General features: G+C 36.6%; 1 protein-coding gene across 1 annotated transcript in view; it reads left to right on the plus strand.

Moving 5' to 3' along the window:
* The window catches only part of EPHA8 (EPH receptor A8), a 2,987,396-nt gene that overhangs the window by 789,398 nt on the left and 2,181,885 nt on the right, over positions 1-16,113 (plus strand). The window lies entirely within an intron of this gene.

Below are 16,113 nucleotides of genomic sequence, written 5' to 3' on the forward strand. Positions count from 1 at the left end.
GATATAAAATACCTTTGCAAACACTTCCAAGCAAAAATCCTAAATTTTCTAGACTTTAGTTGTATATTTAGGAGCAATATACATAACGCCTTTATTGAATTATTTTATATGCCCTTCTAATTATTCCTTTTAAGAGCAGCTTCTTCCCTAGATTCAACTGAGAACTATTATCAGAATATTTTTCACATCTCTTTCTGCTTGCCTGTACTCTGATATCAATCCCTGATAGGGAAGGCAGTCATTAGTTTGCTGTCCAAATGTCTTATTGGCTCTTCCCAGTGATTACCTTTCCCTCTATCATTTTTTGCTCCTAATACTTTAGTTCCTTTGCTCCAGTAAATTCTAACCACTTATTGCCTATTCTCTGTACCCCTAATTACAGACATCTCTATTACCAAAATCTCTTTTCTCCATTCTCATGTTGACTTACTTCTTAAAATGTGTTTTCACACTTTATGAACATAATATTTGGCATGGCTACTGTTGTTCTCCTTAAGGATCTGCATCCAAAATCCCACTCTCTTTTTATTTCTTGAATTCCCCCCAGCTTCAGATCAGGTAATCCTAAACCACCTTGTCCTATTTGAAGGGTCAGCTTATCCCACGTGTCTCTTATCCCATTTCCCCTCAAAGATAAAATCCTTCATCTCTTTATTAATTACTGTCCACAACTTCTCTGCTTGATAAAAATATGCCCGACTTGTATATAAAACTAAAAAATACTAAACACAATCTTTTTGCTTGTATCTTGCTATTCATATCAAATACAAGAGCTTCCAGTTTCTCAGTTTTTGTATTAACTGTTGTTTAGCTTCTTCCCACATATTCTTAGCTTCCTTAACAGAAGCATTTTTGCTCCATACTCTTAAGTACTTTATTTTATTTCTGAATCAAATCATGTGTGGGTACATAGTTTAAAAACATGGCCTTTGTTTTATTTTCATTAATTTTAACTTGAAATGATCTCTAAATATTCCACAGCACTAAAATATTCCTTTCTGGTTTTATCAGGTCCAAAATAATATTGTCTGCAAATAAAGCCAACTTTTCTTGTTTACCGTACAAGTTATATCTTTGAATTTCTGAGCCTCTTATTTTCTTTTCCAGTGCTCATATTATAATACAAATAGCAAAAGGGAAAGACAAAATCCCTGCCTGGTTCCTTTCTTCAATTTCAACTTATCAGGCAAGAACACTCCAACTTTCATTTTTACCTCCAATCCCTCATATATACTCCAAATTAACTTTATTATTTTATCAGGGAATTAAATGCTTCCATCACTCTACTCATAAAATCCCAGCTTACTTGGTTGAATGCTTTCTCTACATCAAGACCCACCAACAACAGTGGTATTTTCTTACATTCTGCCTCCCTCTGGATCATTGTTCTATTAATGTTGTCAAATATTTGCCTCCCCTCCACAAAACCACATAGATCCATATTCACCAATTTTGACAACACCATTGCCATTCTTTTACTGTTATGGACATAAACACTTTATAATCAAAGTTTAAAACTGAAATAGGCCTCTATAAAGCTGGGCCTGATGGATCTTTGACCTCTTTAAATATTATAGCCACCACCACTTTCTTCCAGGATGGTGCTTCCACTCCTTCTAAACTACTGTGAAACAAAGCCTTCCAGATCTTTAACACTTTCTTCCCTCCTAGTTTCCAAACTTCAACAGGAATAACATCTATTCCTGCAGACTTGCCTGCAGATTGGTTATACATCACCATTTTTGTCTCTTCTTCTCCTATCTTAATTGTTTATTGTTGAGCCTGATCCACTTCTAACCATGGCATACTTAAGTCCTCCATAACTATTTCCATTTTTGCTCTTTCTTGATTGCTAGATTTCTCTGCTTTATCCAAATTTTCTTAACATTTCCAAAATCTCTCTCTATTCTTTTTCATGTTATAGGCTCTCTAAGTTTGGCAGCAACCCTTCCTACTTCCTTTTGCCTAAGTCATTGCACTAAAAGTTTTTGTGCTCTGGAGATATCATCAAAAACAGTTGATTAAGAGCAGTCTTTCTAAACTCAAGAAGAGTATCCAGGTACTCCCTTATTTTCTCTTCAGCACTGTGCAGTTGTTCTTCATCTTATTCTATGAGATTCCCCTTATTATGTAATACTTTAACCTTTATCAGCCCCTCTAAATAACTTTTGTTACTTTTTAAGCATATCTGTTTTACTTTTATTCCTGCAATATTTTTAAAGTCCACTTTCATTTTGTCACACTCACTAGCTATAACTTTAAAGGAAATTTCTACCTTGTCTAATAGCTGTCAAATTATTTCCACTACCCAGTTGTTAAATTCCTTGTTTTTAACAGATAGCTGGGGAAGGACCCGTGCCTCCATTTTATTCATTACCTTGCATTCTTATTACAGTTGTTATTGGTGCATGATCTCAAATAATTCTTGGATGTGTGTCGAGCCTTTCAATTAAATGCACATGTTCCTGTAAAATTTCATTTCTGTCTAGTCTAGACAAGTTATTGTACCCCTGGAGTAATGTGTAAATTCTCTCTGAGTTCTTACTACTGAATTCACATCTTCAATACCAAATATCTTCCTAAATTTCTACAGAAATCTACCTTCTTTTGTTACATTTTCCCTTGCAGGCCCCCCAGATACATCCGCTCTGTCACAAATTAAATAATAGTCTCCACCTATGAGTAATATTACCAGGTGAAAGCTGATTACTTCTCCCAGTTTTTATTATGCTCCATAATAGTCATTTTAGGTGGAATATAAATACATGCCAGCATAATCTTCCTCCCTTCCCCTTGCCAGTAAATCTACCATTATTATCTCTTTTTCTTCTTCTATCTCTGTTGGAGCTCCTCTAGCAATTAGTATAATTACGTCCATTTCCTTTGTCTGATATTCTGCTGAATACCCATTCTGAAATCCTTTCTTTATCAAATGTACATGCTCACTTCTTTCTAAATGTGTCTCCTGTAGCATTGCTATTTGCACTCTGTATTTCTTAATATAATTCAATACTCTTACCTTTTTCTCTATGCCTGTGAGGCCATCTACTTTCCAAAATAGTAAATTATTATATCCACCTGTTATATATTTCAGCTTTTTTAAATGTCTATTTCTAGCTTTTGTGTTGCATGCATCCAGTTTCTGTTTGTCAGGTTGATTCTTTATACAGTTGTTTATTGTCATCTTCATTTGAATCTACAACGCATTTTACAAGACTTTTTGTTATTATGAAAGCCTTCAAACTAAAAAAAAAAAAAAAAAAAACACATTCCCCAGAGCACCCCCATAACCTATGAACTTAAAGTATCAGCTCTTACTTTTAATCCCCAAACTGAGATCTGCAGAGATAAAATATTAAAACTGCTAAAATATAGCTATAAATTAGCACATGATTTGCCTTTCAATTCTAGCAGTGTCAGTTGTGCAACAGCTAACACACTCACCTTTGGTGTAGAAGGCTGTCGGTTCAATTCTCACAACAGAAAGTTTGATTAATAACACTGCAGTGCAGCATAAGGGGAGTGCTGTACCCTTGAGTGTGTCATCCTTTGGATGAGATGTTAAACCAAGGCCCCATCTGCCTGAAGTGGTGGTAGTTAAGGTGGATGAAAAAAGATCCCATGGCATCTTTCGAAAAGTGTAAAGGAAGTTCCCAGATGCTCTGATCAAATATCCCTGGTAGTATAACTACCTCCCCTAAAATGGGCTACTAATCTAGCGGGACTAACTCAGTCAATAAATAAATAGAACAGCAATACGAACAGAAATTCTGATTCACAATGTAGAATAAGCTTTGCATGTTAAAACACTAAACTCTTCTCAAAATATCTCCATTCTTCAGTCTAGTCCATAAAATGTGTCACTTCTTTTCACTTTCTGAATGGACAGATCATTGTTGCATCTCAAAACAAAAATCAAAGTGTGCCCCTTACTGCTAAAACATTCTTTTGCTTCTAAATCTTTACATCTGAAGTCCCCCCAACCCCCTCCCAATAATACATAATTACTACTCCAGCTCAATATACACTGCACTCAATTAAGCATAAAAAGCAGAAAAACTCTGGTAGAGTGCTGTTAAGTATCCAAAGGTTTAATAAAATAGCATAAAAACACACAAACTTCAGAGAAATTAGCGCTTTCGGGTGTTAACCCTTCATCAGATGGAAACAAATGTTACAAAGCACCATTTAAAATAAAATACAACCAATGAGCAACTGGTAAAAATCAATAAAAAACCCGCCTATTTTTCAAGGTGGGTTTTATGGGGACAACATCATTTAGCCCTGGGTTTCTGTGTGCCATAAACTCTACAATCTTTCTAGACTCAATTAATTCTGTATACTGTTTGATATCACCTCCCCTCTTATTGAGCCTTACATTTACTATGGCCCTAAAGGCAAAACAATGTGTAGGATATTCATTAACATGTCTGAAAAGAGCATTGTGTGTATCTTTGTTTCTGATGCTAGATAAATGCTGCAGTATTTTTACTTTAAACATACTGTTGGTCTTTCCCATGTAAAAACATGGGCAAGACTTACAGTTGGCTAAATACACTATATCTTTGGTTCTGCAAGTGGCTCTGGCTTTTAACATAAATGTTTTGTTGGTGACGGGATGCACAAAGGAAGTATCTTGAAGGATATGAGGGCAGGCCTTGCATCTACCACAAGGCTTGCTGCCTACAGACAAAGCAGGGGTGATAGGTGTACTGGTGTATTCCCCACACAAAATGTCTTTTAAACTCTTGTTTTTCCTATATCCAAAAACTGGGACCGGACCAACAATATTATTGATCCTGTCATCACTAGTAAGGATATTCCAATTATTCTTTATGATCCCACTGATTTCTTTTATGTTACTACTGTATGTAAACATAACCTTAGGTCTATTTTCATATGTTATTTCTTTTGAGGTTGCATCTAATTCCCTGCCGGGCCGATGCAACCAGGGCTTATATTTATGTCCCCTTTTTTCTTTATTCTTCTCTATGACATCTTTGACCATAGCTTCTTTATATCCCCTGTCAACAAACAACCCCTTCAAGCTTTCCAATTCATTATTAAAACAGGTATCATCGGTACAAATCCTAGATACCCTAGCTAGTTGTCCTTGCACTATGTTAGGAAAAGTATAACGCGGATGCATGCTGTCAAAAGTTAAAAATGTATTTTTCCAACATCCCTTTCCATGTAAACTGGTGGAAAAACCATAGATAGTTTGTTCTATCATGACATCCAAAAAATCTATTTTTGTGTAAGATGTCATAGAGAAGAATAAAGAAAAAAGGGGGCATAAATATAAGCCCTGGTTGCAAATTAGATGCAACCTCAAAAGAAATAACATATGAAAATAGACCTAAGGTTATGTTTACATACAGTAGTAACATAAAAGAAATCAGTGGGATCATAAAGAATAATTGGAACATTCTTACTAGTGATGACAGGATCAATAATATTGTTGGTCTGGTCCCAGTTTTTGGATATAGGAAAAACAAGAGTTTAAAATATCACCCCTGCTTTGTCTGTAGGTAGCAAGCCTTGTGGTAGATGCAAGGCCTGCCATCATATCGTCACCAACAAAACATTTATGTTAAACTATGATGTTAAATTCCCCATAACCCACCTTGAAAAATAGGGGGTTTTTTTATTGATTTTACCAGTTGCTCATTGGTTAAATGGTGCTTTGTAACATTTGTTTCCATCTGATGAAGGGTTAGCACCAAAGTGCTAATGCTATTTTATTAAACCTTTGGATACTTAACAGCACTCTTCCAGAGTTTTTCTGCTTTTTATGGTTCTCCAATTGTTCTCTGGTTGGGTTATCAGCATCAAGCATTTGTTTTGGACTCAATTAAGCAGGTAGTGCTAAAACCAATAAAAAAACGTTTGGAATATTTACTTAAAATGTATATTAAGTAAGATATTTCTGTGGCATGTAACCCTTTGCCAGAATCAATCAGGCATGAAGACACCTTTCCTAGGTTTCAGTAATAGGTCTTTGATCATTTAAACAAACTATATAGCTGCAACTCTTATATGACCAGTGTGTGTGTGTGTGTGTGTGTGTGTGTGTGTGTGTGTGTGTGTGTGTGTGTATGTGTGTGTGTGTGTGTGTGTGTGTGTGTGTGTGTGTGTGTGGCATCAATGCTGCAAAGGGGCTCCAGACAATTCCATCTACCCAGCTAAACATGAGATAGATAGATTGACAGACAGATAGACAGAAACAATGCCAACACCCATGAAGAAAAACTAATATTGGAGAACACTGGACCTTACATAGCTGTAGATCCAGAATTGCACACCATACGATTTTACAAGGTACAGCGTTCTCTCTTATTGCCCAATAACATTGCACACATTGAATTCCATCGTCTACAGGCTTTCATAGAATTCAGTTTGTGTAATGCAAGCATCACATCATGTGTGTAGTTGAGAAAGTGCTACGATAATTTTTCTGACTATTTGAATTTCCATCTACAGATACTTTGATGAATGCCAGATGCCTTAGTCACCTTGTAAGTGTTTAATTAAATAATCACTCCTACTGATGCTTCATTGTTGCCTTCATATTTCCAGTTTTCCCTCTCAAACATGTTTCAGAAAAGAGGACATTAATCTGACTTTCCCCCACATACTTCATATCTATAGTAGTCACTTTATACCCTTTTGTTGGATTCTGGCAAGGAAAGTCAGCTAAGGAACAACCACCATGTACAAATATTTTTGCAAGGCATGCTCAGTTTCTAAGAGTGACAGTGACCACTTCTTTCCCATTGCTTCAGTATTCTGATGTCCAGATCAGTGTATAAAGTAAAACTACAGAGTTGATTTTGCCACATATTTTTTTTGTCATCATTTGTAATATTTTTTATTTTTCTGACAAATCACTGAGAATGACACTTAGTAAATAATGCCAAGCATTAAAGGTTTATACTTCTAACTGTTCCTGTTCTGAAAATGAACAACAATGCAAAACCTGTTGATCCATTTACTTTTTAAGTGAACTAAAAAAATGATCCTACCTGTAGGTGTTTGCCTCTTGGAACTAGTAAAGGGACAATGACTACACCAAAACATTTTGGGAGGAATGGAGAAAGCAGTTGACATGGAAAGGATACCAGTCTGAGCCATGATTTGGAAACTATAAGCTGAATGCTAAGTTATTGACCTGTCTTTTTTTTTCTTTTTTCATACAAGTCTGAAATATTAAACTCTTCTAAATATTGTCCTTATCTCTGACAGATCTGGGGGGGATGGGGGCAGCAGTATGAGGTTCTGTTTCTTCTAACGTCAGAAACTGTCAGAATGTTCTAGTAGCACCAGACAAAATACACTACTGCTATTACTTTCTGACAACTAAATGAAAACAGTCGTATGTTCCAGTGTTTTTCATTGTCATCAGAGATTGAGAGAGAAGTGGGTTAGGAGAGTCTCACAGCCATGTGAGAGGAGCAGTGGACACATGGATAAGAAAAGTGAAGAGATCTTGTAGGAAGAACAGAAGATGAAGAAGAGAATAGATCAGCACAGGGATGGAGCAACCAGAATGGACAAGGAAAATGTCTGGGTGTGCTGGAAGGTGAAGGAGAAAGGTTGCAAACAGGAGAGATGGTAAAATAGGGAAGGTGGTAAAATACATGATGGTCAATGCGGGGACAGAGAAGAGGATTTTGGTGACCCTATATTTAGTCACCAATGGAATTAAGTGTCTTGGCCATGGAGAAAGAAGAGATGACATTCCATTTAAAAAATCTTAAGACTTTAATTTAATAAGACATGGAGGGGTTGAATAATAGGATCGCCAAGGAAGAGGTGTGGATGTACACTGTGGTGCAAGTAATGTTCATTCTGTTAATATTATACACAGTGACACTACTCTGGGAATGTGTTTGTATACGTGTGTGAGTGTGTGTGTGTGTGTGTGTGTGTGTGTGTGTGTGTGTATGTCTGTGTGTGTATATATGTGTGTGACTGTGTTTCTTTAACTCCCTCCATTTCTATGTATCAGTACGTTTGCTGCTTGTATCTGTGCTTTTCATAATTGATTAATGATTAAGTGTATTGTGGGTGCATTAATATCCCAGTGGCTATGGTATTAGTAACGTAAAATGGTATGAACCTGATTTGAAGTTGTTCCTTGTCAAAAACAAGTGGTATCCTGAATCACTTGCAGTTGTAGTACTTATTTCTGATTTCATTGTCATTTGCAATAACCTACTCTACCAACATGAACTTGAGCAAAAACAAAAATATAAACATATAAAAAATATATTTTTTTATCTCAATAATGTCAAATAGCAGATGTAAAGCTCACTATCTGTTTTCTACAACTTGAATTGATGGAGAAATAAATAGATAAAACAAAAATACTGCCATCTCAATATAATCCAGCAGAATGATCCACATTCTGTACACAAACTGAAATGTAAGCATGCAGTTTGCTTTTCCATTTTTGTCTTTCTAAGTGGTGCTAAAGTGCCTCCTACAAAAAACAAAAAGCATTAATACTGTTTTACATTTTTTTCTTACTCTGCTAACAAAAATGCCTCTAGAACTAAAGACTTGCCATCATCTCTACAATTATATTAAACAACCAGAACTATAAGGCTAGCTGGGTTCAAACCCGAGCTGTGAGATCCGACAATTCAAAAATATAGTGTTCCATAAAATCAGCAACAAATTCTGAAGCCAGGCCTTACAAATAAATGTAAAACTGTGCTTGTAAGTTATGTCCCTCAGTTTCTTGCTGCATTTGTGTACTACCTCTGGAATAACTGTGCTTCACGGGAACTATATTGGGTACTGTATTCTCAGAGTAAATATGAATTTCTCTCAGTTTTCAGTTTTAGTTCGAGTTTTCTAGATATCACTTTTAAGGTCCTGAGAATTTCAAAATGTTATGACTTTTCCCTGGAGCAGTGGCATGTTATTTTCTGTGATATGAATGTACAATGACCTGAAATAATACATAACTCTGGGGTTTCCTTGTTCAGTATCCTATGATGGGCCTTTCAATTAAGGCTATATATTTGCTGCTTTTGTAAGTTTTAGGATAAGAAGATGTGTAACCTATAACCTCTGAGACATTACCTCAATTTTTGGCTGGAGTGGCTTCTGTATGGAGTCTGTGTACCCTCCTTACATTTGTGTGGGTTTGCTCTGGTTTTCTCCCATGTTACAAAGACATGTATCTGGAGCACTTCTCCTTGGGCCTCCATTAAAAATTGGCTCGTTTCAAGTCTGACTTTCCCGGTAAATAAATAATACTTACATTTTATTCTCCTTGCTTGGTGGATACATATGAAATAGCCACCACACCTCCACTTATTTAATTACATCCATTAAGGTGTATGGATACAGGTACATCTGTCTCACTGTTGTCTTTTCAAGTAGGAAATGTGACATTAATGGAGGAATGTGCCTTGAGGCTATTTCTAACTTTTCATGCCTGCATGAGATGTATTTCATGGCCACCCAGTTAGGGTGATGTGTGGTAAAAAGAAAATGAAAAGACCTGCTAAACCTTTATGGTGTGTGTCTGTGATGCTGAGAGTGGATGTTTGCATGCATTTCTTCACCATGTAGTGTGTATGAATTGTTGCCATATTCTAATCGACAAAATGTTGATTTAACATTGACTTCCAATATTCAGAGCAACATATTCCATACTATGAGAACTACGGACTGTACTTATGTCACTGTCTGCTGGATATTCAGAGCTTTAGTTGATTAGATAACGTTATTATTAAAACTTTATGTACCAGATGACCTTTTTGAGGTTATATTCCTTACTTAGCAGGTTACTTTGCTGCAGATTTGTAAGGTACAAATTATTAACATTATTATGACAGTCTCTTCATGACCTTTTATGTTTGGTATTACATTGTTCTACTATTCATAAATTCATATGTTTATAGTTTTATACTAATAGGCTTGGCAATCTACTCCATACAAGAACATTTGAAGGCAAGCCGATCGTTCAGAAGATAATGTAGGTAGTGAATTTAATTTGTAATATATAGATTATTTCAGACTGGATTTTGCTAGAGAGAAAGGTAATATGGAGACGTTGGAAAGTGAAGAAAAGAGAACAAAAGGGGTGGATTAAGATGTGAGGAGGTTAACTTGGCATAGCCTGAAGTTTGGAGCTGATGACACCTAAGCTGAATGTATAGGATCCCATCCATTTGTCTAATTCAGTATTGAATATTGCTAATGTTTTATACTGTCTAATACGTAAAGTGTGCTTGTTCCACAGGTAGAAGGATGTTCTGGTTGATGAATTTATCATTAGGACTTGTTGATATTTTGTCATGGAACTAAGTCTTCAAAACGGGTGTTAATTAAGGATTTTTTTCTTTTTGAGGAGAACAGCAGGTCGAACAAAGTAAGGTTTGGCATGGTATGCTAAATGTTCCAGTGCATGGTCACACATCAGTCAGTAGAGGGCTATGTTACTTTAGTGTTTAGATTATTCTATTTATTAGATCCTAGAGCTGTTTTTATTGTCTTTTGCTTTCTAATGCCCATCTTCTAAGTTACAAGTGATATTGACTTTTTTGTAGCCCGTCTTACACAGATAATGCCTCAGTGACATATAAGAATATATTTTTTTATTATACTTCATTGACTGGTAGAAAATTCCAGTTCAATTTGTATATATTCTATAGCAAAGGCATAGTGTAATTAAAATGAAATATAGTATTGCCCATGTAAACATACACTGAAATAGTTATAGTGACATGAACAAAGACCATGGGCCACTGCATGTGATGCAAAGAAGCACAGTGTCATAGCAGTACATATGATTGTAGTATCTTGTGTTAACAGACTAATCTGCTGTAAAGGCTATCATGCCAGGGATGCATAAAACCAACAAAACATTAATGTTCACAGCTTGTGGTTTGTTGTTTAAAATTCATGTTGACAAAATAGTACAAAAATCCCACGATTCCATCTGCATGTAGGAGGAGTCATCCACAGAAAAGGCACATTTTTTCTACATAATTTCTACATGCACCTTTAGACTACCAATCATTATCAGGTACCCCTTCTTGCTGTTATTCCCTTTACTGTTGACCAGTTTTTTATCCTGCATTTTTTTGTACCTTTGCATTGTGATGCCTGATGTTTAACCTCTTTGATATTGTTGCCTGATGTAAAACTGGCTAAGTGAATGTATCTGACTTGCACCTGTACCACTGCATTTGTGCTACCTGCTAGTTATACCTGTTTATACTGGCTAAATGTATGCATTTTATCTCAATCACTAATTGCAATGTTATAAGTATTACTGTTAGCTATTACTGCCTTTTTGAATATAAAAGCTGAATTGCTAACCTTGTTTCTCTCCTCTGTCTTTTATCTCCCTTTTTCCCTAAGTACCCAACTCAATTTGAGCCTGCTTCTGATTTAACCTCAGCCTACCTGGTCTGTTAAGAGCCCAATCCACTTGCTTGTGGACTCAACCTCCAGCCTCCTGCTTTCTGCACCCTCCATCAAGGACAAAACTAAGTATGTTATGGACAAAATCTAGCTGATAAAACAGACCCCTAGTCACCACCTGTTTCAGGGCTTCAAAGTTCGCTGGGCGCCTGAGCAGCCAGCAGCCTTACCCCTTTTCTGTATCTACCTATCAACCTATACACCTCTAATATTCTATTCTGTATCTACCTATCAACCTATACACCTCTAACACTTACCTTCACCCCCTCTCACTTTAGGTTTCATCCCTACAATCTCCTACACTACTCTGCTCCCTTACTAACTCACCTTCATTTCCTGAACTGCCCACTAGGGGGTGCGTTTCTCCCATCCAACACTCCCCCTCCCCCTGTGCTACCATTGCAAACTTTAACCATCTACAAAGCTTTTTGCTGTGTTCCTACTCATACTTACTTCTGCCTTTCAGTTTGTACTCCACTAGAAGTCTTTCCCTAGACTCCACCTTTATTCTCTAACCTTCTGCACTTCTATCTTGCCTTTCCAACCTACAGCTACCTGCATAGCTGATTGTTTTTCCTCGCTAACTTCTCCTCCTTGTCTCTACCCGCTCCGTTCGCCCTGCAGGCTTACTCCGCTCCCCTACCCGACCCCCAATTTCCACCCACCCCCACTACATCCACATTTCTACCTACCTAACCACACCCCTCCCATTTTCCTCCAATTACAACCTATCCACAATTATCTAATCCTCTTTATTCCCTCCTTATTTTTTCTTTTAACCACACCCTTTAACATACACCATTGAACTTTGCCTTACAGTAACACACCCACTACATCTGTACTAGTTACTACAACTTACTAACCACCTTTAATATGTATAAACTCCCCACCCTAGTCCTCAAACATACCATAGTTTTGCTCACACTTATTAATAATATTAGCACAACTTTCAACCTCCTATGAACACCCACTACTGTAATACCTTAGCAACCCAACTAAACTAACTTCCTCTTCAATTCCTACCTACCACAACTATCATATTAACATAACTTCCACACCTAGCTATCTTTCACCCAGATATCATAGGATAACCCACATAAAACATGTACATCTAAATCCTAGAAGGTTCACCCTCCCACAAAGTAAATATGCAAACATTGCATACCAAACCCTACTTCTCTCACTTAGAAATGGAGATATTCACCCAAACTCAGGTCCAACCAACTCCACCTTAAATCAATCCATTTACCAAAACCCCACAGTTTACCCACTATTTAAAAAACGCAAAAACTCACTCTCAATAGCTAACCTCAACATACGTAGTATTAATAATAAAACAACTCAACTACATGCTCTCTTAGAACTCTACTCCAGTGATATTATTTGTCTAACAGAAACCTGGTTAAAACCTTCAACAAAAGACACTGCAGTCATTCCTCCTAGCTATAATATATTGTGTCTCAACAGGGAATCTAAAAAAGGTGGTGGTGTAGCTATCTTATTTAAGTCTAGCCTTCAAATAACCACTTTCAACCAAAAACCTTCCCAGGACTCTAATGCTGAAATTCTTATTTCCAAACTTGAACTAAACACAGCCAAATCCATCTTTATTATTTGCATTTATGTTCCCCCAGGAAATAATATTTCTACCATAGAAAAGATCCTATGTTGGCTATCTCTAAACTTACCCCAGGAAACAATCATCCTACGTGACGTAAACATTGATTGGGAATCTTGCAACAACAAACATCCTACAGACCAAATTAACCTTTACAGGTTCTCACAAACTATCACCTCCCTCACTAGAATAAATAAAACTAACAAAAAAGAAAGTACCTTAGATTGGATTCTCACCAATAATCAACCCCATACTTTTGTAACAGAAACCCTCCCTGATGATATAAGTGATCACTTATTAACCTACATCATCAGGCTTAAAACCAACCCTCCTACCCATAACATTACCAGTACAATCAGATCTAAAAAAAATTTCGACTTGGAACTATTTCAAAGTGAACTAAATGCATGTAACTGGACACCCTTAAAACACCTTTCTCTTGATGATGCTGTAGATTTCTTTAATACTAAGTTTCTGGCCATACTCAACTACCATGCCCCCACTTGCTCTATTAGAATTAGAACTAAATCAGCCCCCTGGCTCTCAATAGAAACCAAGCAAAAAATCAACCTCAGAAATAAAATCTGGAAGAAATCTCGCTTAACTAAAAACACAGCTGACTACCAAAACTTCAAACAACTCAGGAATGAGACCAAAAAAGCTGTAATGAATGATAAAAAAAACTATTGCCTGAAACCTCAGCATACTTACCAAACTAACCCACAAAAGTTCTGGGCAAACTTAAGACAATTACTACAGCCTAGTAAACCTGTCACACCCAACCCACAAGGCTCTGACATAAGGAACCCCAACCAAATTGCAAATGACTTTAATTCCTTTTTTACCGAAACAATTCTAACCCTAGCCAGTGAACTCCCCAACAAAAACACAAACATATTGAACCATAACTTAAACCCATCTCCCCCATTTCACTTCCAACCTGTCCCAACATCCTACATCAAACTATGTACTCCCTCTGCAGACCTAATACCCACAGAATACTTGCAATTAGCAGACAAATCAATAGCCTACCCAATTTCTACACTTATCAACAGAACCATCACTGAGGGATATGTCCCTAAACTTTGGAAAATCTCCCATATTATCCCACTTCATAAGGGTGGTAATTCTACTGAAATCTCTAACTACCGCCCTATAGCACTACTCTCTCCCTTATCTAAGATAATGGAAAGGTGTATCCACAAGCAACTGCTTGACCACCTTCTCCTAAATAACTTACTCTCTAATACCCAACACTGTTTCAGACCATCCCACAGTACCACCACTGCCCTGCTCTCCTTTACAGACACAATCAACAAAAATTGTAACCACAACAACCTTTCCTCTGCACTTTTTTTAGACCTATCCAAAGCTTTTGACATGGTCAACCACCACATACTCATACACATTCTTCAATCTTTGTCACTTGAAACCAAACCTTTAAACTGGTTTAAGTCCTACTTATATAACAGACAACAAGCAGTACTCTAGAACTCCACTCTGTCCTCCCAACTACCTGTCAACATTGGCGTTCCCCAAGGGTCCATACTGAGTCCGCTCCTCTTTTCTTTATTTATCAATGACCTCCACCAAGTAGTTCCCCAAGCCACATGCATACAATATGCAGACGATTCTACACTAATTTGCTCAGCCACATCTGTATCTGATCTTCACTCCCTCACACAACACATCTTTAATTCTGTAGAAGATTGGTTTTCCCAACGCTGTCTACTACTTAACCCAAAAAAAGCTAAACTCCTCCTCTTCACACCTTCCAGCAAATCTCCTCATTTAGACTTTACTATAACATCTAAAAACGGCACACCTATATCACAAGATCCTACTACCAAACTACTAGGCATTACCATTGACAACAACCTTAACTTCGATACCCATATAAGCATCACATTGAAAACTATTAACAAAAAAATAGGCTCTCTTTACAGAATCAAACCTTTCCTCACTCCAGAATCTAGGACAACTATAGCCCACTCCCACCTTATCTCACCCCTTCTCTATGCCTCTCCCATATTTATTAACTTATCAAAAAAGAGTATCTTGAAATTAGAAAACTCCTACCACAACATAGCCAGATTTGCCACATGCAACCCTTACAGAACCCACCACTGTACTAATCTAAAACAACTAGGCTGGCTTGAATTTCAACAGCAACTAAAACTTAATCAACTAGGCATAGCCCATCAAATTCTTTATCAACCTAACAAAATACCTATACTATCTACTCTTATTCACCCCTACCATAACCTAAATTCCCTAAGATCTGCACACAAACTTCTTGTAAATATTGACAAAGCAAACAATAGGGCCAGAGATTCCCTTTTCTCTAACACTGTTGGTAAAGATTGGAACTTGCTTCCCTCTGAACTTTCTACTATTCCCTCAAAACCTCTCTTCAAAAAGAAACTGAGGCTCTACCTTAAAACACAATGGCTCTGGCCCTGTACTAATCCTGACTAACTTTATTTTATTGACCCCTGACTAAACTCCTCATCTTTAGACCCAAAATCTATTCATTTTTTGCATCCACTGATTTACATCTCCTTCTAATTATCTATTAAAAAAAAAAAGTGTACATTTATAACTGCCATCTTCTTACTTTCCTGTATCCTTTCTCTCTGTACATTATGATAGTATTCTCCATTGTATATCATATGTTAATTTTTTTATTTTTGTCATTGTTTTTCTCTAACTAGTGTATGTTTATATGTTACTACTATGCCACAATTTATAATGTTTGAATCTATCTTGTTACTTTATATGTATTTAGCAAGATTTTCTATTATTTTTCACTTTAATGTTCAAGTTTGGAGCTTATTTCCCCTGGCCTCCACTGAAAATGGACATATATCCAGCTGGACTAGCCCGGTCAACAAATGTAAAATAAAATAAAAATAAATAAATAAAATATTTAAACATCCTTCATGAGACCATTACAGGTTCAAACATCTCAGGATTACAATGAAAACAAACTATGCACACAACCCTTAAAGCTCCACCTATCAATGTCAGAATGTTTCTTTTCAAAA

The sequence above is a fragment of the Protopterus annectens genome, chromosome 2.part0 (genome assembly GCF_019279795.1).
Source record: "Protopterus annectens isolate FY-2018-M chromosome 2.part0, PAN1.0, whole genome shotgun sequence".
In the NCBI taxonomy this organism is placed as follows: Eukaryota; Metazoa; Chordata; order Ceratodontiformes; family Protopteridae; genus Protopterus; species Protopterus annectens.